Genomic DNA, 25916 nt, shown 5'->3' with positions numbered 1-25916 from the left:
TGATGAATCTTTGCCCGTTTTCACCTTGTCCAAGTATACGGACGTGACTGCAGTCAATGGCTCCTACGCAATTGGGGAAACCAGCAATGTTTTTCTTTAAAATCGTTCATTTCCTCGTTATTGGAAAATGAAATATACTGTGGTCTTAACCTGGCGATCGCATTCGTCACTCGTTTGAGAACAGTCCATACGGTCGTCTGAGGAAGTCCATGGAGGTCGGCCATGGTGAGCTGGAATCCCCGTTGCATAAAACGGCAATGCAAGTAAGACTTGAAGTTCGCAAGGGACTGCATGATTCCTACGTCATTTACAACGCGAACTGTATTTTTGCTCAGACGAAATCGCATTCGAAAACACTCATCAGACAAACGGTCAAATGGATTGTCACGATCTCTGAAAACACGCTCTCGTCTCATTGCACGGTTGTAGTTGACATCCTGAACACGTTGAAGATGTTGTAGTTGTCGGAGTACGTCCATGTTTCATGTCCCAAAATGTTGAAGCGACTGAGTCCAAACACGAGATTGAGTTAGACGTACGTCTTCATTGTTTTAACTAAAACGTGTCTTAGGATACTTTAAAACATGTTTTAACATTAAAATACTTTTATAAATATGGATGTAAAAACATGTTTTAGTAGTAGTGCTTTAAAGTTAAAACATATTTGTAAATATTGATTTTTCTTAAAACACTGTTTTATCTTTTATTGAAACACGTTTTTACCTTAAAACGCCTTTATAAATATGGGCCTTAGGGTCTAAACAGTTGAACAGGACTATTGTAACAATTCTTGTAAAACTGCACACTTTGGCTGTTCCAGCATTTGTCTTCACCTCTTTATTAAAACTATGATTTAACTATTCAATTTGATGATAATTTATTACCAAACATTTTTATATACATATAATGTTTTGTTTCTTTTTCTTTTTATAAAAAAAATTTTTTTTGTGGGTGTTGGTATATACTTAAAACTTAATCGTATGTTTTTATATAAGTTATTATTAATTAATTACATACTTACATGCCAATCCATCGGTTCCCTTTTAACGCAAATAGACTGTAAGTATTGCTATTATTTGGCCATATAACGTGTAAACAAATTTTGGCTATATCATATTTTATTTTAACTTTAAAATATGTTATATTAGTTCTTATTCATTACAGAATTACATGCCAATTCAGTGGTTCTCTATTGACGCAAATGGACTATAGTTATTACAACTATTAATATAAGCTTAGCTGTGTTACGTGTAAAACATTTTAGCCATCAGTGGCGGATCCAGAAAATCCATTTGGGGGGGGGGTAGGGGCAATGACATGAGGCGGAATGCCAATGGAACTTTGGGGGAGGTTTGGAGGGGATCATAAAAAAATTAAAATTAATATATAATAAAATTATAACTGTCGTAAAATTTAGGGAGAGGGCGGGCCCCTGCCCCCCTCCCGTAGATCCACCTCTGGCTATATATTACATATTTGTTTAACAGTTACACTGTACACATTACTTTCAATTTCTTGCTTAAATTATATATTTTAGCAAATCCAGTTTACGTCTAGTCGGCATTGTGTCTATACTAATCAGACGTGTGTGCAGTGGGAGCTTCGGGGATCGACCCTCCCTTGTTCAAGCGAATTTTCGTTTTTACATATAATTCCTTGGGTAATATGGCTTGATCCCATATAAACTTCACCGCCGCCCCCCCCCCCCCCCCCCCCCCCCCCAACCCGAGCAAAGACGAGTTTCGACCCCGAAAATGTATTAAAAACAAAGAAAAAAAGAGAAACATGAAACCCTCCCCTGCAAACCCGTCTGGGCTCCAAATAGCATTTTATTCGAAAGAGAAAAGGTATATTTTCATTTCAACTTATTTTCGTGCGTATATCCAATTAAGGTTCAAGTACGCTGTGCTGGGCATACACCTCAGCTATATGGGCTGTCTGTCCAGGACATTGGATTAGTTGTTAGTGGTTAGTGAGAGAGAAGATAGTGTAGTGGTCTTACACCTACCCACTGAGTCGTTAAAACTCGCTCTGGGTTGGAGCCGGTACCGGGCTGCGAACCCTGTACCTACTAGCCTTATGTCCGATGGCTTAACCATGACGCCACCGAGGCCGGTCCGGAAAAGTATTTCATTTCATTTCAACTTATTTTCGTGCTTATATCCAATTAAGATTCAAGCACGCTGTCCTGGGCACACACCTCAGCCACCTGAGCGGTCTGTCCAAAACAGTGGATTAGTTGTTAGTGGTTAGTGAGAGAGAAGAGGGTGTAGTGGTCTTACACCTACCCATTGAGTCATTAAAACTCGCTCTTATATCCAATTAAGATTCAAGCACGCTGTCCTGGGCACACACCTCAGCCATCTGAGCGGTCTGTCCAGAAGAGTGGATTAGTTGTTAGTTGTTAGTGATTACTGAGAGAGAAGAGGGTGCAGTGGTCTTACACCTACCCACTGAGTCGTTAAAACTCGCTTTGAGTGGGAGCCGGTACCGGGCTATGAACCATGTACCTACCAGACTTATGTCCGATGGCGTAACCACGACATCACCGAGTCGGGAGCGGAAAGGTATCATACGCATCTCGGAAACTAAAGTGAGTAACTTCAAAACATCCTCGTTACTCGGAAAGCGATTACCTCCCCTTGTAGGATGTAGCCAACTCGGAATACGCGCTCATCCAATCGAATCTTGTCACTTGGAAGTAGGCCAACCGCGACGGCGGTACTCTTGTGATGTGACGCAGTCAGCTGTGTACATCGCATTACGATCGATTATATGTAACCTGCAAGTGTGCGCGACAAATTAATGGTGAAGTTTAACGTGCCGGACAGGCGCAAATGCGAGATGCACTAAGCGAGGCCAGATTTGTTTGTCTGTCTCCGTTTTCACCGAAGAGAGCGGGAGACTGTGCTTTGTTATTTAGTGGGGAAAAGCTCGATGCCAGCAGCAGAGAGAGCGAAGTCTTAGCGAAGTTCGCAAGTTGAGCTTTAGAATCCTTACTTTCTTTGTGACGTAGTCGTAGAGCGAAACTGATTTTTTGGAGGTTTTAAACAGCTGCCTAAGTAAATAGTTTGATGTGACAGCGAAGGAAAAACTGAAATGCTTTGTTAAAAAAGGAGGAAAGTGGGTTTGTTGATGTCTGTGGGGAAAGATTACCTCAGATGACTTGTGTGTTTTTTGTTTGCCCGACGTCCGTTTCCTGTTTTGTTGACTCGTTGAGTCATCGACTTGTGCAAATGTGACCCACCTAATACCTGTAATTATTTATAGCAGTGGATACCGAACCGAACACAGGTAAGTGACATACTTGCTAATCTGTAGAAGATTTAGATATTAATTATTTATGTTTAGTTTTTATGTTATGGTAACAGCTGGGTAAACTAAAGGTGGAGGGTCGAGGCGTCGGTGACATGGATCCAGAAACGGATCCAAGGGGAGGGTGCCGAGGGAGCGCATTCACTCCCGTGACGGTGTTTTAGAAGAGTTAAAAAAAATCCCATGCTAAATAGAAAGGAAAGGAAAGGAATGTATGTTAAACTCCAACCCTAACCCTAACCCCAGCCATAACCCCAACCATAACCCCAACCCTAGCCCTAACCCTAGCCCTAACCCTAACCCTAACCCCAACCCCAACCCTAACCCTAACCATAGCCCCAACCCCAGCCATAACCCCAACCATAACCCCAACCCTAACCCCAACCCCAGCCCTAACCCCAGCCATAACCCTAGCCCTAACCCTAACCCTAACCCCAACCCTAGCCCTAACCCCAACCCTAACCCCAACCCTAACCCTAACCTTAACCCTAACCATAACCCCAACCCTAACCCTAACCCCAGCCATAACCCCAACCCTAACCCCAACCCTAACCCTAACCTTAACCCTAACCATAACCCCAACCCTAACCCCAGCCCTAACCCCAACCCTAACCCTAACCCCAGCCCTAACCCTAACCCTAGCCCTAACCCCAGCCCTAACCCCAACCCTAACCCTAACCCCAGCCCTAACCCCAGCCATAACCCTAACCCCAGCCCTAACCCCAGCCATAACCCCAACCCTAACCCCAACCCTAACCCCAGCCATAACCCCAACCCTAACCCTAACCCCAGCCCTAACCCCAGCCATAACCCCAACCCTAACCCTAACCCCAGCCCTAACCCCAGCCATAACCCCAACCCTAACCCTAGCCCTAACCCCAACCCTAACCCTAACCCTAACCCTAACCTCAACCCTAACTAAAAATAATAATGGAGGGGACCGGGCGGATATTATACCCAACTGAATTTGTGAAATACAGTTAACGGCAGACATATCAGACTAGCTACCACAAGCGTACGAAACAGGGAGGCGGAGGGGGTTGGGTAGGGGGTGGGATGGTGTGGGGAGAGACTTTCCTTTGGCACTGTCACGTATCAAGAACATTATAAATACTTATAATTAATAGTTAGGGTTAGAATTAGGGCCTGACTCGGGACAGAAAACTTTATAGGGCAATTTTTAATTTTAATCAAAAAATAAAAAGGGGGTTCAATTTTAAATTTAGATGCGCGTTCCAAATTAAAATAATAATAATACAGAACTCTATTAATTTTATTATAAAAATAACTATAATATTTACCCTTACAATTATTGCCCCCTTAGACTAAAAAAAGAGGGGGATGTTGGGTTGGAAGGGGGTGGGGGGGTCAACACGCGCCCAGGAAGTTTTGTTATTGGTTGGGTTTAAAAGAGAGGGGCATCAGTCGTATCGGGAACCTTGGCGTAGACGGAAGCATCGGGGTGGGGGGGGGGGGGGGGGGAGGGAGTGGGCCTGAACACCGTGTATTTCCATCAGTCTACCCACAATATTAGTTGTAATCCAGATTCGGGCACTTTTGTTGAATTCTGGCAGGCAAAAATCAGCCTCCCCCAACACAAATGGGAGCCCGTACGCCTATGTTAGCTACTCCCAAGTCTAGTTTAACAAATCAAAAGTAGCACGGGACAGAGCTCATTAATATATATACTGTAGATGTGTTGACATGCACTCAGTTAAAACAGTGATGATATTAGGTGTTCGCAAAAGCGGAGTATATCCGATAGCACCCGTCATGAATACAGCCTTCAGTCGGCATGTCCATTGTTTTTTTTAAAACGTTGATATCCCCCCCCCCCCCCCCCTCTCTCTCTCTCTCTCTTTCTGTGTGTTTTGTCTGTGTGTCTCTGTTCTGTCTCCCTTTCTTTCTCTGAGACTCTCTCTCTCAGCTCTCCAACCAACTCATCGGAGAGAGAAACGAATCCTTTAAGTGAGAGAGTTTCGTAAGGTGTAAGCCTTATTTACACACACACACATACACACACACACACACACACACACACACAAAAGAACTATGTGTCATGCTTTACCGGTTTATGAAAAACAGTTACTTGAAGGATAAGTAAACGGAATAGGATGGTCAGATTACATTGACGCTCACCTCAAACTTCACTTCGAGGGGCCTAATAACAAGTCCATTTACATGTCACAAGTGATCAAGCAGCAAGGCATGTGCCCCCCCCCCCCCCCCCCCATATGAGGAGAAATATGTAAAAAAAATTCGTCTTAGTCTATAAAAATAAAGATAAAAAGTATCACCCTCCTCCAGACATAAGCATGAGGACGAATATATATATATATATAATATATATATATATATATATATACATATTTATACCCACTCTATAATACATATCCCCCCCCCCCCCCCCCCCAACAAAACGGCTGGCTGAACATTAGCTAAATATCTGTATTAATGGGAGTTGGGAAAAGGACATTTTCTTTAATGACACCCCAGTATGTGATGCTAGAATCAGACTACCAACTGCCAGCACAAAGTAAACCAACTCGACTGTTGTGTTGTAATTTTCCCAGCTTCCAAGTTATAACGGGTGCGCTCAGATGAACAACTAATGGGTTATACGACGACAATCGAGTTTTAAAGGCCGTTGCACACCAGACGCGAACGTTTCATCGCCGCAATTTTTGCCGCGTTGCCCATGCGTCAGTGCTTGCACACCGAACGCGATTTTCGTCGCGTTTTTTGGTGCGATTTCACGAATACATACTCGAACTCTGACGAAGTTTATTCGAGGAATGCATGTACAGGTTCCCGCCAGTTCACTCTCGTCCAGCATGGAGGGAAGTGGTATTTTACCGGTTCTTCAACACGACTTGTCTTCTGACAGCGAAGAAGAGGCCTTATTGTTAATGTAATCCTCGCCGGTTTTGAGTTCACCCAATACTAACTAAACGCCAACGCTAAGGTGAATATAGTTTATTTCGTGAACATGTTTTTGTACATGAATAATAATGTCTTGCAGGACGATATCCTGGTCGAGAGAAATCATCTCACGATTGAATGGGTGTGAAATCAAATTCTATATATAGCACACGATTTCGCCAGCGATTACGCAAAAATAGGATCAGTTCCTAGTTCCGTAAATCGTGGCGACAATCGCGTTTGGTGTGCACGCCTCTACGTGAGTGTCTCTTTTCTGTATCTCGGCGAAAATAGTTGCGAAAATCGCGTTTGGTGTGCAACGGCCCAAAGAGCGCTCAGATTAGCAACTGCACAGTCGTAGAAATCGTGACAGCAGAACGTTGGCCAACTTTATGCTGGCAGTTGGTAGTTTGACCAGCATAACATTGTTTAATCAACCGAAATTTAAATGTCTATAGGACTGTTTTCCCATACAGTTGCAGCCAACTCAAACAGTCCCTTTAAAGCGATTGACCACATTGGGACAGGTCAAATAGTTCGCGAACGTTAGCGTCGTTCACTGTCTGAACGCAGGGTTTCATTTGGTCTACTGACGATGAAGACAAATGTCTTCATGTACGCTAACCCTTTACGGTTAACAGGATCTACCCTGTTTGTTATAACAGGGCTTCTAGATTATGGTAGCCCCACTCCCATGGCTAGTGATATTCAATGTTGGGCTAGTAAATAACTACTATTGCCATGCCCGAAGGCTAGTGACAAAAAATATGTCAAATATTGCAGCTAAGTCTATTTTGTAAATAAGTATATCCTGACCCAAACCCCCAATGTTAGTGTTTTTAAGCTATATCTCCCTCTTTAGGTGAAATATCTGATTATTACTATTATTTAGTAATCGTAGCTGGTGAATGTTTTTAATCACTGATCCCATGGCTAGTGAATTTTATACAAATTCCAGAATCCCTATTATATAACAAATACTTCACTTTGGACGAGACGTAGCCCAGTGGTACAGCGCTCGCCTGATGTGCTTGCGGTCTAGGATCGATCCCCGTAACGGGAGTCGGTTGTTGTTTTTCTCGTTCCAGCCAGTGCACCACAACTGGTATATCAAAGTGCATATAAAAGATCCCTTGCTACTAATGAAAACATGTAGCGGGTTTTCTTTTTCTCTAAGACTATATGTCAAAATTACCAAATGTTTGACATCCAATAGCCGATGATCAATAAATCCACGTGCTCAGGTGGTTTCGTTAAACAAAACCAACTTTAACTTTACTCCGCTTTTAGTCTTTGAAACGTAAAAATAAGTACAATATTAGCGCCAGTTTATGATTTGTGCGCAGCGAGTAGTCTTCGGAATAGGAAGAACTAATTTCTTTTTTATGTCTTGTTTGTTGATGAAATATAACCAAACAGTTAAATTTTATTATGTAAATTATGTGTTTTAAAGAAACATCCACGCAGCACTCCAAATCTTGACACCCAACCCCAACCACCACCCTGTAATCATTGCTAGAATGGGCCCTGATTAACTTTACGATTTGCACAGTTTGAATCAGCAAACAACAGGACAAACAGAAGTGGACAATTATTAATAATCATAAGCCGGATTTCGCAATGATTAGAATTGTATAAAGCCTTTTTTGATTTTATTAAAACACTATAACACGGGGAGTAAACACCGATAGGAAAATAACAACCGCGAAAGGCAAACAATATATATAGCGATCGAAACAAAACAAATATATTAAGTCAGTTGGTATCCGGGAAAAGCTATTCTTGTTTGAAATCTTTGTAATTATGTATTGATTAAGACCGGACTATTAAAGGCACACTGTCCCTAATTCGGTACGGCATTCCAAAGGCATCACAAGATGCCAACAAATAGAGTCAACGTTTGTTTTGTTTAACGACACCACAAGATCACATTGATTTATTAATCATCGGCTATAAGATGAGATATTTACCACTGGGCTACGCTCCCCCACCCCAAGCAACTAGAGGGGCCAACTATATTATTTCGTCTTTCAACTGAGGGGTACATAATCTAAAAAAATTGGAAAGGGGAGTGGGCAGTACCCCTTTGTGATGTTCCAATGATTGATTAGTCCTATTATAGACAAATTGATCTGTTTGGCTTTACCGATTTAATGATCGATTAGAAGAATCTATAATCAATTGTAATTGTTCCTCCAGTTTAGACGATGCAATTGGTGTATATATGTTGGTGTACATAAAGAACAAGGGTAGTAACTGTTTATTAAAGGCATACTGTCACGGATTTAAGGACCTTATTTCTCTAAATATTGATAATAAATTAAAATTACATTAATATTTGGAAAGCAAATCTAGCTATCGCATCACCTTAACTGAACCATGATGGGGTGAAATCCATGTCATCCCTCTCGGCAATTTTAGTTTTTGAATTATGGGCCATTGCCATAATTCAGTTTTTTTTATTTTATAAAATATCATTAATAAATGGAGTATGGTGGTTATGAAGATGGTTGAATAAAGTACATTTAGGGACAAATCGAATTATTCTTGTTCAGGTAATACTTTGTTAGGCCATTAAATAGGTCGGTGGTCTGTGACAATATGTCTTTAAAGGAAAAACCAGCACGTTTAAGTTATTCAAAGAACATATCTGAGGGATCTCCCAGTGATTATAATGTTGGTAGGGGGAGGGGGTGGACTCACAGGTCTCTAATTTTTTTATTTTTTATTAGCGTAAACCATTCATGTGTTATGTAAAACCAAATTCAGGTAGCCCATTTCGTTTTGTGATGACCATGTAAATGACATCGTAAGTTTAATGCTCGAACGAAATACGGGTTGTGCAAAACTAGACTTGCGCGAACGAAACTATCGGTCTCGCAATTTTCTAAGACCTGATTAAACTCTGTAACCTCGGAAGATAACACGTATATACTCGTAAATTACCTATGGTCTCGGGGGATGGGGGTGGGTGGGGTGGGAGGTAGGGCGGGACATAGCTCAGTGGTACAGCACTCGTCTGATACGCGATCGATCTACGATCGATTCTCGTCGGTGGGCCCATTGGGCTATTTTTCATTCCAGCCAGTGCTCCACAACTGGTTTAACAAACACCTTGTTATGTACTATCCTGTCTGTGGGATGGTGCATATAAAAGATCCCTTGCTGCTAATCGAAAAGAGTAGCACATGAATTGGCGACAGCGGGCTTCGTCTCACAATATCTCTGTGATCTTTAACCAGATGTCTGACACCATATAACTGTAAATAACATATGTTGAGTGCGTCGTTAAATAAAACATTTCATTCCTTCCTTCAAATAAGAGGAACCCCGTGATATTAAAAAAAAACCCCAAAACCCTGCAATATTAGATGAAAAAAAGAGAAAAATCTTTATTATTGTTGTCAACACCATATCATATTAATCGTGTCGACACGCAAGCTGTGTGCGCTGTGTAACGTCTATTATTAACGTATTTATATGTTAGTTAATCGATGATCAATATATAACTGCTAGGTCTACAAACAAGAATCACGTATTCTGAATACCAAAGACTTCCAAGATTAATGTTTTCATATTTCGAAAACCCAACGGACGGGATTTAGCGCAGAAGATAGATCACTCGCCTGGGGGGCGATTACGTCATAGGATCAAACCACCTCAGTGGGCCTGTTCTCTGGTTGGATCTTTTTCCACTACAATCAGTGTATCAAAGGCCGTGGTATGTGTTGTCCTGTCTGTGGGAAACTATATATAAATAATTCCTTGATGCTAAGGAAAACGTGTAGCGGGTTTCCTCTAAGACTTCATGTCAAAAAGTACCAAATGTTTGACATCCAACAGCCGATGATTCATAAATCAACGTGCTCTAATGATGTCGATAAAAAACACAAATTGTTAACTTTTTCAAAAACCCAAAGAATTAAAAAACAAAAAATCCTTTTTGTTTAACGCTGCCACTAGAGTACACCGATTAATTGATAATCGATTGTCGGATGTCGAACATTGATTTAGTAAATCTGACGCATACATTTTCAGAGGAAACTCACTACGTTTTTACTTTAGCAGCAAGAGATCTTTTATATACAATTCCCCAGTCCAGACAGCACATTCTTTGGCCTTTAATATACCAGCTGTGGGACACTGTTTGAAACTGGAAAACACACCACTTTGACACCCAAAAATGGATTGCAATTTCAATATTGTTTGGAGAACAATTACTTATTTAACATTTTCCTAGACAATCGATTATGGGTATTTACAATCGATCATCACATCGGTAAATCTCAACCGATCATTTTTCGATTATAATCGATCATTGGAACATCACTTAAAGGTTGCATATATAACAACGATATTACGATTTTTATTAAAACTTTACAGGGGTCGAAATACTGCCGGGAGATATTTTTTGCCTGTCGGACCGACAATTATTTTTGTTCATACTTTAACATCATATTTGGTCCGGGTAATTTTGATGTCCGGCAGGAATTTCAGCCAATTTCGACCCCTGCTGTAGGTGTGTTTGTATCGCAGGGCGCACATTAAGTCGATACTTTTTCGTAATGTGCAGAGCGAGTTGCTTTCCTCTATTTAGCAAATTTAAAATGGCGGGAAAATGTTTTATGTTGTCTATGGAAGATTTATTTTGTTAATAGTGATACAAGTACTTCAATCGGGATTTAGTGAGTAAGGTAGGTTATAAAAAAAATTGGTTTGTTTGTCCATTTCTTGCACTCTTTCGATTGAGAAACAGTTGAAACATTATGCCACAAGTTTTGGATACCAGCTATATATTGGGTATGTAACAATACTCGGACGTTGAAAGAATCACACTTTCTACGTCCCTTCGGACTAGATGTGTTTGTATTTCACATATACTGTAATAAGGTGAAGCAAGACTGGATATTTCAACCTTGAGTCATAAACTGTAAATGGACTTGAGTCCAAAATTCTAAACCTGGTTGACAAACTCGTTTGCGCATCCGCCATGTTTGGAAATTCGTTTAATACGCAGTGTACGCGTTTTGGTTGGACTATACCAATTCAAATCCCATAGGCGACCATGTTAACGTTTGTGTTTAAAAACACTATATGCAATATATCAACCAAACTGTGACCCATAAATATCAGTACTACAACCCCTACCTCAAAGTATTAACTGCAGAAAATGGTACCTTTCATGGCTCATTTTCGGTATAACCAGATGTTTCTGCAACACCCCTAGTTTCGCACAAAATTTTAGTACTTTTTTTTACAGGTACCCCATACATGTTCCAAGCACAAGGCTACTTGACACGGTGGTACTACATCAAATAAAATTGCATACATTTTTAGCCCAGATGAAACTAATTTTTTTTACAACCAACACACTCACATTTATAACCAATCACAGAACTTGTGGTGTTAACTTCTCTATCAAAAGTTCGGTACACCTCGAACTTCGACCCAGCCGGAAATTAATTGGTATAGTGCAACCTTTTGTTGTGACACGACGTGCGTCAGACCGGAAAGTGAGCGCAGCATGTGGTTAGTAACAGACTGGCGGCCAGTCACTCACTCAACACGCGCCAGACAGACCGAGTCTTGACAAATACTGTTACATAGACTGGTTTGTAGACTGGTAATAGGTTTATACCGTCAATTGTAGACTGGTACACACTTATGCGTCTAAACTGTGAAGGGGGGCGGGACGTAGCCCCATGGTATTTTAGCGCCCGCCTGCTGCACGGTCAGTCCCCGTCATGGATGGAACTCTCTGGCGAAATCAGAGGTTGTGACCACGACAGGCGTGCTTGAACAGTTGTCCGATGGAAGCATGCCAAAAATTACCCACACCCATACACGGTCAGTCTTAGACTCTAGAATCGACCATCGATGTGGGTCCATTGAGCTATTTCTTTTTTCCACCGCACGAGCCTCCCCCCACCACTCCCCAACCAAGCTTTTTTCCCCCATTCCATTATGTGGGATTACTAGTAACCAAACGTGAATAAAACGTGTTTTTTTTTTTTTTTTTTTTTTTTTTTTTTAAAGATATACGTCAATTTTATGTCTTGTCAGCATTGCGACATTTGAAGAATACATCATTTCGTATAAGAATTTATTGCGTTTATTAGTCCCTAGCCCGAGTACTCTGACTGTAAGAGAGCTAGACGGACATTTGGACGGTTATGACGCTCTCGTTACAGTCGGAGACCAAGCTATGTAACTTTTTTCGCAATCGCTGTCCACCGAAGAGTAGTCAAAAAGTCCCGCTCTAAAACCACAACAATCGTATGTTTGACGTCAAATACTTTACATCGATCATTTTCGAGTTCCTTGATTTAAAAAAATCCACTTAGTAATCACTAATATACACACTACAGAAAGAAACTCGACAGCACCCACATTCAGCTAAGCTTCGGCAAACTCCGACAGCAGAATTCTACGGTCGCTGACTTATATCGTGACGTAGCGTCACATGATCGCCCACTCGGTGATTCCGTCTTCCAGGGGCCGTCTCATACGACAAGTGCCCGACAGTCACCAATGCGACAGAGAGTGGTACACACGCCAAGCAGGCATACCATTCGTAGATCAAATACTTTTTCTGATCCAACCGGAAGGGACTATCAGTTTCGTCTCCGTCCTGCTGTCTGTCTTTCTGTCTGTCCCACATATAATTTTTCGAACGTTTGTTACCACAATACCTCAAGATACTGAACTGAATTGTTGCATACAGCTTTACAGTGTACTATTGCATACCAAGTTTGACATTCATGGCCTTTTACCCATTTTTCGCAGAGTTATGGCCCTTAAACTTACAATACAAAATACGAAAATTCGTACTCTCAGAATGCTTGTTAAAATTTAACGTGGCCAATACACGGGCATAACGCAATAAATATTGCGCGTGAAATTGACCTAATCATAATATTTTTTATAGCTCTTCGCTTGAACACTGATGGAACCTGTATGCTCTGTTTTGCTCTGTTCTACCTCCGGCTGTAGGTAAACTCGTCCATTTCAAAGTGTTTTATTGTAAATATGTTGCAACACCTGGCGCGAAATCTCATCACACAGATACCTGAGAGAAATCGACACCAATGCTTATGTCGACGTTTATTTACTAACGGCTTTGGCGTGTGTGTGTGTGTGTGTGTGTGTGTGTGTGTGTGTGTGTGTGTGTGTGTGTGTGTGTGTGTGTGTGTGTGTGTGTGTGTGTTACGTGGAGAAAGATTTAGTGTGCACGTACATTATTGCTTTACCTGGATTGTAGATTTTCATGATGCTACACAGAGAAAGATTTAGTGTGCACGACGTACATTGCTGTGTAAACCTGGATTGTAGATTTTCATGATGCTACACAGAGAAAGATTTAGTGTGCACGACGTACATTGCTGTGTAAACCTGGATTGTAGATTTTCATGATGCTACACAGAGAAAGATTTAGTGTGCACAACGTACATTGCTGTGTAAACCTGGATTGTAGATTTTCATGAGCGGGACCGTTCAATAATTATGTAACGCTTTATACGGGGATAAGGTGTGGTAAGCGGGGATTTGTCTAGGGGTTTTTGCCAGGGTCCCATGTCTGATGGGATTGGGAAAATTATAAGTAAATTATACTTTGGGATATTTTTCAGGCCACATAATGATGCATTAAATCAGGGCCGTACCCCTCGGGTGGGGGGGGGGGGGGGGGGGGGGGTTGGGCAATTGCCCCCCTAAGAATCTAGTTTTAACTACAAAAAATAGCATACAAATCTCAGGGTTTAATTTGTATAGTATATCATTTGTTTATAAAAAGTTGTGCCCCCCCCCCCCCCCCGGATTTTGACCAGGGTACGACCCTGTAAATTAATTACAACAGACATGTATATATATATATATATATATATATATATATATATATATATATATATATATATATATATATATGTACAGTACATGTACATGTACATACATACATACATGCATGCATGCATGCATGCATGCATGCATGCATGCATACATATATATATTGGGAATTTATAGCATAGCAATTTGGAATTTTCTATGCCACGTTCATATGGGAAGGGGCCTATGTTCAAACCCACAGAGTACCTGGATAAATCAACGGGTACAGCATGATGACGTGTTACAAAAACTAATGGGGGAAGGTTTGTTTATCAAAAGTTATACAATGAATACGTTTTCAAAATGTCTTTTTTAGTTCAAAAGTTAAACATACCTTGGCGTTTAAGGGGAGATATCACTGGCTCCCCATCACTCCCCTGAAACCAATTCAGGGAGAGTAATATTTATCTCCCCGTAGCATGTGAATATAAAAAACCCATTAGTACTACAAAGGGATTAAATATCATTGCTCATTATGTATATTCTTTATTGCATTAGGCCAATTGATAATGTCTCAAACAGCTCTCCATAATCTAATTTAGGGGAGCAGTTAAAGGGACACGCCCTAGTTACGGCTAGTTGTTAACCATAACGGCGTTGTTTTTTGCTATTAGATAAGCGTAATTATACCCGTTGGTGAAGTAAGTCATCATCGTTTTCTCGATGTTTAAGGGACCGAACCAACTCGAAATATCGATGGTTCGAGATAAGCATAATACCCGTTGCTATTAGTGAATCTTCCCGTGTAAACGTCACAGACGTTGGTATACCACGTGACCGTTATTATTTTGGTTCGGTTTGTTTTCTCGTACACGGTTCACGCAATCAACATCCGATTTGTTGTCGTTTGCTTGTTGTTCATTTGTGAGATTTTTCTTCACAGTTCGTGAACATTTTCAGTAACAATAAAGTTCAGACAAGTAAGTGTCTCAATACAAAACGTTACAAACCCTTAAAACCAATAATTTTGCTAAGTCTTACGATATCTAGAGAGGGGATACAACCAGGACAGAACAGTTGGAACATGTCCAGGAGAGGTGAAAGGAACGCATCCCAAGTCTGTGCGCACTCTGTGAAATTTGTCGTGACGTAGGCATTGTTGTGCTTCGAGCGACATCTACCGGTGACATCAGAATACTAACTTTCAAAATTATTTCAAGCAATTGGGACATGGGGATTCCCATGGTATTTATCGATATAAAACCTGCTTTTTTACTCCATTTAATAAAAACGTGATCTAAGTGTGTTACAGGTTTGTAGATTAACCAAATTATAATTTATTTTCGCTGGATGGAACTAGGGCGTGCGGCTTTAATCACTCCCCTCATTTGTTTTTTTTCTTCAATAAAATGATTAAATTCAAGAAATCAAGGCCAATCTGTTCTATTACAGACGATATTAAAAGAAACAAAAAAGTATTTAGTAACAAAGAATAAAAAAAATACAAACAGAAAATCCAGTAATGTTGGACAAAGAAAGGGATGAGTATTGACAAAATAGTTATTACATAATTTTTTGAGAGGGGAATGGGTTTAGTGTTAAGAAGTTATTGATGGATTTGGAAGTGAATGGCAATAGTAGTGGGTCGAACCTGTAGTAATACCCACGTTTCTCGACAATCAGTTTGGAACAAAGATTAGCTTTAAGTTTAGCTTGATTTTGCGTGGTCATGAATGCGGTCACTTTGTCGAGTTAATCGAACGTTTGAAAAGCGCCAATTCGGAGGATATCGATTAGTCCATTGCAAATCAGTTTTGTCTGTGTCATTGTAGCTGAAAGTCTGAAAACGGTAAAAGTGCAGTCAAAAGGACCGACAAATGCGAAATATCCGTGATTTGAGATAAGCGTAATTATACCCGTTGGTGAAGTAAGTCATCATCATTTTCTCGATGTTTAAGGGACCGAACCAACTCGAAATATCGATGGTTCGAGATAAGCATAATACCCGTTGGTGAAAGTTAAACCATAGGACAATTTCTCGATTCAAGATATATTGTGTTCTCGAGATTACAGAGTTCGAGATAGCGATGTTTGATTGCAATGTTTTATATGCTATGAATGGTAGATATTACATAATCAGTGAGTTTCATTTTGTACTTTAAAGTTTCATCCATTCTGCCACGGCATCTTAGGATGTCGTATATACATTACTATAATATTTGATATGTCTTGAAATTACAAACGAGAAAATATGTTAGTGTGACACCTGGCTGAACACTTCTTCAGAGATACTGCACAACACAATACAACAGGAAACACACAAAAACCCACTATACAAGAGGAAACACAAAAACATAAAACAATACATCACAACACAACAGGAAGCACAACACGATATAACAGGAACACGACACATTAGAAATCACAATAGAAAACCTGTATGTATAATAGGAAACGACAGTAAAATTAATACAATTCTACACAACAGCTAGCACAACACAACACAAAGACAACTACACAACACAACGGCAAACACACAACAGCACAAGACGACCACTGCACCGCATGACAACACACACACACACACACACACACACAGACAAACACACATACACACACACATATACACACACATATACACACACACACACATACACACACACACACATACATATATACACACATAGAGAGAGAGAGAGAGAGAGAGAGAGAGAGAGAGAGAGAGAGAGAGAGAGAGAGAGAGAGAGAGAGAGAGAGAGAGAGACATACAGAACAAACACACACACACACACACACACACATACACACATACATACACAAACACACAAACACAGACACACACACACACACACACACACACACACACACACACACAGGGACACACACACACACACACACACACACACAGACAAACACACATACATACACACACACATAGAGAGAGACACACAGGACACACACACACACACATGAACCCCAAACGAAACCAGTTTGACAGTCAAGCCAAAATCAACAAAAGACCGAACGCATGGAAAAACTATGATTCACACATGCTTTGCTACAGCGTCGACAGCGTAATATACTGGCCACACAGTTCAGCGACCTTACAAGCGTTAAGATCACTGAACTATTGTCTGTTGTGCATTATGCTGTCAAAAGTATGACAAAGCAAATGTGAATCATATGTTTTCTCTCTGGCCCGTGTATGACCCTCTGTTACTTTCATAAATCTGTATCAGTTGTCTTTGCAAATTGATAACCATCAACCGCAAAGTGGCCTCGGTGGCGTCGTGGTTAAGCCATCGGACTACAGGCTGGTAGGTACAGGGTTCGCAGCCCGGTACCGGCTCCAATCAAGAGCGAGTTCAGTGGGTACGTGTAAAGCCACTACATCCTCTTCTTCCCCACTAACCACTAACCAACTACCAACTAACCCTCTGTCCTGGACAGGCAGCCCAGATAGCTGAGGTGTGTGTGCCCAGAACAGCGTGCTTGAAACTGGTTATAAGCACGAAAATAAGTTGAAATGTAATAAAATCAACCGCAGTGCTCAAACGTAAGGTCCACTATAGATCCTAATAAGTGTGACATATATTGTGATTCACATATTCACTGCTAGCAGTTAGTGAAGAATTAAAACGATTTGTAGTTTTCAGTGGTAAGCCCCTATGGCTGGACAGCCCATAGGATATTTTGTCCATGTTATTTTGTAATGTTGGCAATTTTGTAATGTTGGCAATTTCGAAATGTTTTTTTTTGCCATCTAGGTAATTATAAAAATCTAAAAATTGCCCCTAGGACCGACGTCAATAATCAGTATTCTGCGGCAAAAAACTGCCATCGTTAAAGCCCTTTACCTATGACAATTCATACTGTAACTACGGCAATCGCCATCGGTGCTGTCGCTAATTTCGAACCCTGCAACCGGCATTGCTTTAAAAATACAAACAAATGATACCCTCCCTCTTTTTCTGTCTGTCTGTCTGTCTGTCTGTCTGTCTGCTCTCTCTCTCTCTCTCTCTCTCTCTCTCTCTCTCTCTCTCTCTCTCTCTCTCTCTCTCTCTCTCTCTCTCTCTCTCTCTCTCTCTGTACATGCCTGTCTCTCCCTCTGTCTCCCCTCGCTCTTTCTCTGCCCACCCAACCACCCTCTCTGCCTCTCTCTGTCTATCTGTCTGTCTCTCTCTGTCTGTCTGTCTGTCTGTCTCTCTGTCTCTCTCTCTCTCTCTCTCTCTCTCTCTCTCTCTCTCTCTCTCTCTCTCTCTCTCTCTCTCTCTCTCTCTCTCTCTCTCTCTCTCTCTCTCTCTCTCTCTCTCTCTCTCTCTCTCTCTCTCTCTCCTTTCAATATATAGGCCTACGGCCCTGTGTATTCTCTGAGTAGATGACTTCAAAGGCTCAATTATTCCGGTCAGTGCTAACATTATGATGGAAATGTCCATATCTAGCTGCAGCAGCTGGTGGAATGTGACTGAATATCATAAATATCCACCAGCAGGATGACAGACACGTTAACATCGATCAATTTTCAATCGCTTTGTAACATTTGTTTAACGTTTGTCATCTATATACTTCCACGGGGCTATATATATATATATATATATATATATATATATATATATATATATATATATATATATATACCCGATTGAGTCGAGTCGCTATAAGCAGCGTACACTTCAGATGCACACATAAACACGCACACGCACACACACGTCCCTACACACACATTTGAGAAATAAACAAAGGAAATGTTTTAGTTAATGATGCACTCAACACATTTTATTTACTGTTATATGGCGTCGGACATATGGTTAAGGACAACACAGATATTGAGAGAGGAAACCCGCTGTCGCCACTTCATGGGCTACTCTTTTTGATTAGCAGCAAGGGATCTTTTATATGCATCATCCCACAGACAGGATAGTACATTCCACGGCCTTTGTTACACCAGTTATGGAGCACTGACTAGAACGAGAAATAGCCCCAATGGGCCCACCGACAAATAAACGAAGGACACACAAGAACTCATCTCTTGTTCTAGTTTTTAGGTCGTCTTCTATTTACTCCATGGCTACCTACCGGCTTCGGTGGCGTCGTGGTTAGGCCATAGGTCTACAGGCTGGTAGGTACTGGGTTCGGATCCCAGTCGAGGCATGGGATTTTTAATCTAGATGCCGACTCCAAACCCTGAATGAGTGCTCCGCAAGGCTCAGTGGTTAGATGTAAACCACCAGTGATCCATAACTGGTTCGTGCTATCCTGCCTGTGGGAAGCGCAAATAAAAGATCCCTTGCTGCTAATCGGAAAGAGTAGCCCAAGTAGTGGCGACAGCGGGTTTCCTCTCAAAAATCTGTGTGGTCCTTAACCATATATCGGACGCCATATAACCGTAAATAAAATGTGTTGAATGCGTCGTTAAATAAAATATTTCTTTCTTTCTTTCCATGGCTACCTCACCACCTCAATTAGCTCCAAAGCAAAAGCAGTTTCCCCCAAACCACAGTTAAAACAATACGGTTACATTAATTATGATAGAGATCGCTAAAATTACACCGTGGCTAGCAAATGCAATATATTCTTTATGATGCAGTAGCTGGTAACGGTTTGATAATAAATATGCTTATTGGCGATTGCGCGCTGTTACGTTCACCGAAATCTCGTTCGTGGAGAAATGCGACCTTGAGGTCAAACATGTTACAAATTTGACATCCACGGTTTATAAAATACGCAACTGTTGTGGCTTGCATTACGCGGGACAAGATATAAGCTGTCGATCACTTTTGTTGTTGTTGTTGAAAACAAATCCATACTTGGATGTTCCTTTTAAGATGTTTCTCCTTCCGGATTAGAGCACCTTATTAGTTCCTTTAATACCTAACATGCATTGATTAAAAATGTATTGGGCTGTCGATCAGCAAATATTCACCATATACGTTTTGGCACGCACTCAGAAATTGTTTGAAAGTTGTCCGAAGGAGACGAAAACAAATTAAATCGCCGGTCATATCAAAAGACTAATGCTATGCTCAAAATACCAACTGCCAGCAGGAAGTTGGCCAACTTTCTTCTGTCACGACGCCTACGACTGTCCAGTTGCTAGTTTGAGCGCTCTTACAACTGCATTCTCGTCATATTACCCATTAGTTGCAATAGCGAATACAGAAAATCCATTTAAGAGGCCCCCAATGACATGAGACGGAATGCCAAGGGAACTTTGGGGAGGTTTGGAAGGGGATGAAAATTAATATATACTCTTTAAAAGAAGAAACGCAAAACCACATTGTCGTAACATTTGGAGAATTGATTTAATTATTGAATGGTGAGTCCGATAATTACCAAATGTTGCAGGATTGTTCACAATTCACTCTAGTCCATTGTGAGTAAGTGATAGGACACACCACCAAGGTCAAGGTCATCTGGAGTCAATACCGGGTGTGGCCTCCGCGTGTGTTGACAACTGCCTGGCACCGCCTGCCCATTGAAGCAACCAGAGTACGGATGACGTCCCGGGGGATGGTGGCCCACTCGGCCTGCAAGGCTGCTGCCAGCTCGGGCAGGGTCTGGGGCTGTGGTTGTCGCTGTCGGAGGCGTCGGTCCAACTCGTCCCATAGATGCTCAGTTGGGTTCAAATCCGGTGATATCGATGGCCAAGGAAGGACATTAATGTTGTTGTTCTGTAGGAAAGCCGTTGTGAGACGTGCTGTGTGAGGCCTGGCGTTGTCATGTTGGAACACTGCGTTGGCGTTGGCCATAACTGGAACGATGTGTGGCCGGAGGATCTGGTCAATGTAGCCCTGTGCATTCAGATTGCCCTGCACGTGGACCAGGTCAGTTCTGCCAGTGTGTGAGATGGCTGCCCACACCATGACACTACCCCCGCCGAATCTGTCCACTTCCTGCACGCAGTTTGCCGCATAACGTTCACCACGACGCCTATACACGCGACATCTTCCATCATGACGTCGGAGCAGAAATCGGGACTCGTCACTGAACCACACCTGTCTCCATCGCAGTTGAGGCCATTGTCGATGAATCTAGCACTACTGCAGTCGGAGTCGACGGTGTTGTGGTGTTAAGATGACACCTCGAACTGGACGTCTGGCACGAATTCCTACCTCACGTAGGCGGTTCCGTACGGTCTGGTCGGATATCCTGCGCAAACCTGGTATTGCTGCGGCTGTGGAGGTGGCAGTAGTCAATCGTTCCCGAAGGTGGCGTACCCGGATGTAGCGGTCCTGCCCGGGGGTAGTGACCCGTGGTCGACCGGATCTAGGGAGGTCACGTGTTGATCCATGTTGCTGGTAACGGTCCCACAGTCTGGAGATGGTGCTTGGGGACACATGGAATGCCCTGGCAACGGCCGTTCTGGATTCGCCTGCGTCTAGTCGGCCGATGGCATTGTTTCTCTGCGGTTCACTGAGACGCGGCATGTCCTGGATTGTCAACTGTCGGCCAGATACAGAGGCCAGGCAAGCGAACACCCTGCACTTTTATACTGTCGGTGTTCATGTTGCACGTGCAGACAACGCACGTGCAGTGGTGACATGGTTTGCACGTGGCTGCGTTTTTGCGAATATTCACATTTTGGAACTTTATTGTACAGTAGCTGCGTTTTATCGAATGTAACCGTGGGAATGTGTTTGGTACATGCAATGACCTTATATTCACAAAGCATGAACCGGTAGGAAACATAAAATCGGAGTTATAACCCATTTGTACCCTTTTGCGTTTCTTTTTTTGAAGAGTATATAATAAAATTATAACTGTCGCAAAATTTAGGTTGGGGGGGGGGGGGGGTGGGGCGCCTCTGAATTGTTAGCAAACTTTCTGCCGTAAGTTGGTAGTCTGAGTCTGAGTATAAGAATCAAATAGGAAGGAATGTTTTATTCAACGACGCACTCAACACATTTTAATTACGGTTATATGGCGTCAGAAAATGCAAAAAACATTATTTACAGTATTGTAAATGCTATATTTAGCTTTGAAAAAAATCGATGAAAAATTATTAAATTTATTACATAAAAAAAAAAAATGCAGTTTTATTAAAATTATTTTATATTAAAAAAATACCGAGCACTTTTATTAAACTTTTGTCATTATTTTTTCCCCTCCATATTTCTTAGAATGCCTACGGATGTTTGCTAATGAGTTTCTAAAGACGTTTTTCTTTTTCAGTTTTTTATATATTTTTTTTAAACATTTTTTTTTTTTCAAGAAGCAGAATTATTTTCTTTTTTACTTTCTTCAAAAATAATGCGCAAATGCCAATCATGATTCCCATTGCGAAATGGCGCAATTAACGGATGATCCCATTGGCTGATCCTTCCCGTGTCGCAATCATTCCACGTCAACCCTTCTCGTCTGTTCACAGCGTTGGCGGGAACTAACTGACAGGTCACTGTTCGGCTCACAGCGCCGTTTCTTAAAGGTGCTTGTTTCCCCAGGCGCTGAGGTCACAGTGACGTCTGCAAGTCGATCAAAATATCGACCAATCTAGTGTCATGTAATACACCCCGTAATGCACTTCGTCGCCGTAATTGTTGAGGGAAATAACAGAGCAGAAAACTTAAATGTTGAAAATTGTAAAAAAAAAAAAAAAAAAAAATAATAAAAAAGGATAGTTATTAAATGGCGCGTGCTACTTTAATCATATCTAAAAAAACCAACCCAAAACACAACAATAAACAAACTGAGTAGAGATGTCTATAATTAATATATATATTACATACCACCTTTAGTATAATTAACAAACGTTTAAGTCAAAAAACAAAAAAAAAAACCCAGCTTACTTCGTCCGGAAAGTTTGTGGAATAGACAGAACGCTTCAAGCATTGTTCTGCCAGTTCTGGCTAAGGACATAACATCATTCGAGTGAACACGCGAACTACGCATGCGATATTTTGTATCACACACGTTCAATAAAATATTTTTTATTGCACTGTCAGAATGGTCTTTATGACTATAGTAAGATTAAATGGGTATGTAATACTAATAGTAAAAACAGTGTATCATGATATACCGCGATATGGGGACCCTCATATTATTTATCTCACATATTTTCTTGCTTATATCCAGTTAAGGTTCAAGCACGCTGTCCTGGGCACACACCTCAGCCATTCGGGCTGTTTGTCCAGGACAGTGGATTAGTTGTTTGGTGGTTAGTGAGAGAGAAGAGGGTGTAGTGGTCTTACACCTACCAACCGAGTTGTTAAAAACTCGCTCTAGGTGAGAGCCGGTACCGGGGCTGCGAACTCAGTACCTACCAACCTTATGTCCGATGGCTTAACCACGACACTACCGAGGCCGGTTTCACATATCAAGCTCTGCAACGAAGAAAATGTCTGCGGCAAAATCCAGAGTGAGAGTTTACCTCTTAATTTGGGAACAAATTGTAGTTTTACCATAACAAGTCGATGAGTTACGTAACCAGGACTACGTTCAGCCAAACCGAGCAGAACAACGTCCGCCTGACAGTTTTATACGCTTCAGATTGAACCAAATGCCCACGTCGGGAACCAACCAAATATACTGTACAGCACTGAAAACGCACCACCAAGAAATGTTTGGATTTCGAAAAGAATACCTGAGCAATAAGTGTTTTTGTTATGAACAGCAATAGGTGGATGATTGATAATGACAACAAACAAAAAAGGATGCACAATCATTGATTAGTTTTAATTCATCTACGTATGAAAGACACGTGGTGTCACAATGAAAAGTCAATAGCGCGCATGACCACCATCTGCAGCACCACAAGCCATGCGACGTCTTCTGATCGACCCGATACGTCTGCGAATAGTGTTATGGGGGATAGCATTCCACTCCTGAGTTATTCATTTGTGGACGATGTGAGATGCGTTGACCAAGGTAATTCCAAATATCCTCTATTGGCGATAAATCAGGGGACAGTGCTGGCCATTCTTGCAAAGGGACATTATTGTTCGCTAGATACTGTGTCGTAACACGTGCTGTGTGTGCTTGGGCGTTGTCTTGCTTAAATATGTTGCATATCCCGATGCTGATGAAAGACGGGAATGACGTGATTTTGCAAGACGTTATCCCGGTAGTAAATGGCATTCATTCTGCCACGGCAAACATAGAGGGCTGTTCGGTGATAATAACTGATCTCGCCCCACACCATGACACTCCCTCCACCCCATCGATCCGTCTGGACAAGGCAGTCACTGTGGTAACGTTCTCCATGCCTACGCCACATCCGCAACCGACCATCAGCATTCCTTAAATGAAAACAGTATTCGTCAGAGAATAGCACACCATGCCAACGTTGTATTCTCCAATGACGATACCTGCCTGTCAAACGTCGGCGCTCATTTCGACGTCGATCAGTCAGGATAGATCCAACATATGGTCGTTGAGCACGCAGCCCAGCAGAGCGACGACGGCGACGCACGGTGTCTGCGCTGATAACCCTCAGTCCTGACAGCGGACAGCGTTCGATCACGAATATAGAGGCGAACAATATGGCGATCTTGTCGTGGTGTCGTAACACGTCGTTGGCCTGGACGTGGACGGTCCCTGGTGGTTCCTGTCTGCTGGTATCTCCTGTGGTGTCTAGTGATTGTTGAATGGTGGCATCCAAACCGCTGTTCGATGACTCTACTCGAAATGCCGACTTGAAGCATGCCTAAGGCACGTTCAAGTTCCTCAGCTGTCAACCTTGCATCACTTGTTTAACGTTCCCTCAAAGACTACTTCATAAAGTGGCTTTTTAGAGATCATCTTTTATAGCCCCAATCAGCATGATTTGCACATACAATATACGTTTTTCATGGTATGCATGCAATATGCTGTGTTTTGGTGTTGTGTTTCATGGAGTGTTCAGGCAATCGTTTTTGTAAGTTATTTGTCGTCATGCATGGTCTATAAGGTAGTACGGAATTATTCATTGATATTTGTAATGCTCATTCACATTTGTTATCATCAACTGGTGGTGCGTTTTCAATGCTGTTCAGTATAGTACGCGAACGTTAGCGAAACGTTTGCTGGCTGAACTTGGGACTGACCATCCGATATGATACGCTCATTAGACTGGCTTTTACGTCTATTGTTAAATGTCAAATGGTTAGCTGGTGATTGTTAAATGTCACATGGTTAGCTGGTGATTGTTAAATGTCACATGGTTAGCTGGTGATTGTTAAATGTCACATGGTTAGCTGGTGATTGTTAAATGTCACATGGTTAGCTGGTGCTCCATTGTTTTACGGAACTCTTGCTAAACTGATTTTGACGTTTATAGTGAAGTGAATGTGCCATGACAGGAACCGACCAGACTGTCAGCTGGCGCGTTCAGTGGCAAACGCTAGCAGTCGCGAACAATTTGACTGATACCCGACAATACCGGTCTCCGTTCAGCTAGCCGGTTTTCGCTAAACGTTTGCAAACTAGTTTGACCGGTTCCCGAAATGGTCATTCGGTTTAAAGTATAACGTAAAAATCAGTACAGCAAGCGATAGCAAGAAACGGTTGGCTAAACTTGCATTGGGTCTCCGCAACGTTTTCTTGCTCTATTTGGCTGAACTCGATCATGGAGCTTGAGAAAGAAAACCCCACCCCCACCCCCCATCAAATAAATAAATAAAATTGATTTAAATTAAAAAAATAATAATGGTAGGAACCAGTTTGGTGGCCTAGGTTTTCGGTTTTACCATTTTAAAAATTATTTATTTATTAAATTTATTTATTATTATTATTATATATTTTTTTTTTAACCCTCAAATAGAACGTGCCTTGATTATTTTATTTCCTAAGAGTTTTGCAGCGACCGAGAATAACAATTTTTCTGCGGTACTGCTCCCGAGGGGATTCACAGACGCAGCGCGCGCGCCCTTGAATAGCTCACA

The 25916-nt window shown here is 41.6% G+C and overlaps 1 protein-coding gene across 1 annotated transcript in view; it reads left to right on the top strand.

Moving 5' to 3' along the window:
• The first annotated feature begins 2759 nt into the window (after positions 1-2759).
• Positions 2760-25916, top strand: part of LOC121371550 (A disintegrin and metalloproteinase with thrombospondin motifs adt-1-like) — a 99963-nt gene continuing 76806 nt past the window's right edge. Inside the window, exon 1 of the mRNA XM_041497534.1 lies at positions 2760-3294. The gene's annotated coding sequence lies outside the window, so the exon portion shown is untranslated. The remainder of the gene's footprint in view (positions 3295-25916) is intronic.

The sequence above is a fragment of the Gigantopelta aegis genome, chromosome 1 (assembly GCF_016097555.1).
Source record: "Gigantopelta aegis isolate Gae_Host chromosome 1, Gae_host_genome, whole genome shotgun sequence".
NCBI lineage: Eukaryota > Metazoa > Mollusca > Gastropoda > Neomphalida > Peltospiridae > Gigantopelta > Gigantopelta aegis.
This window is presented reverse-complemented; position numbering and strand designations above follow the sequence as displayed.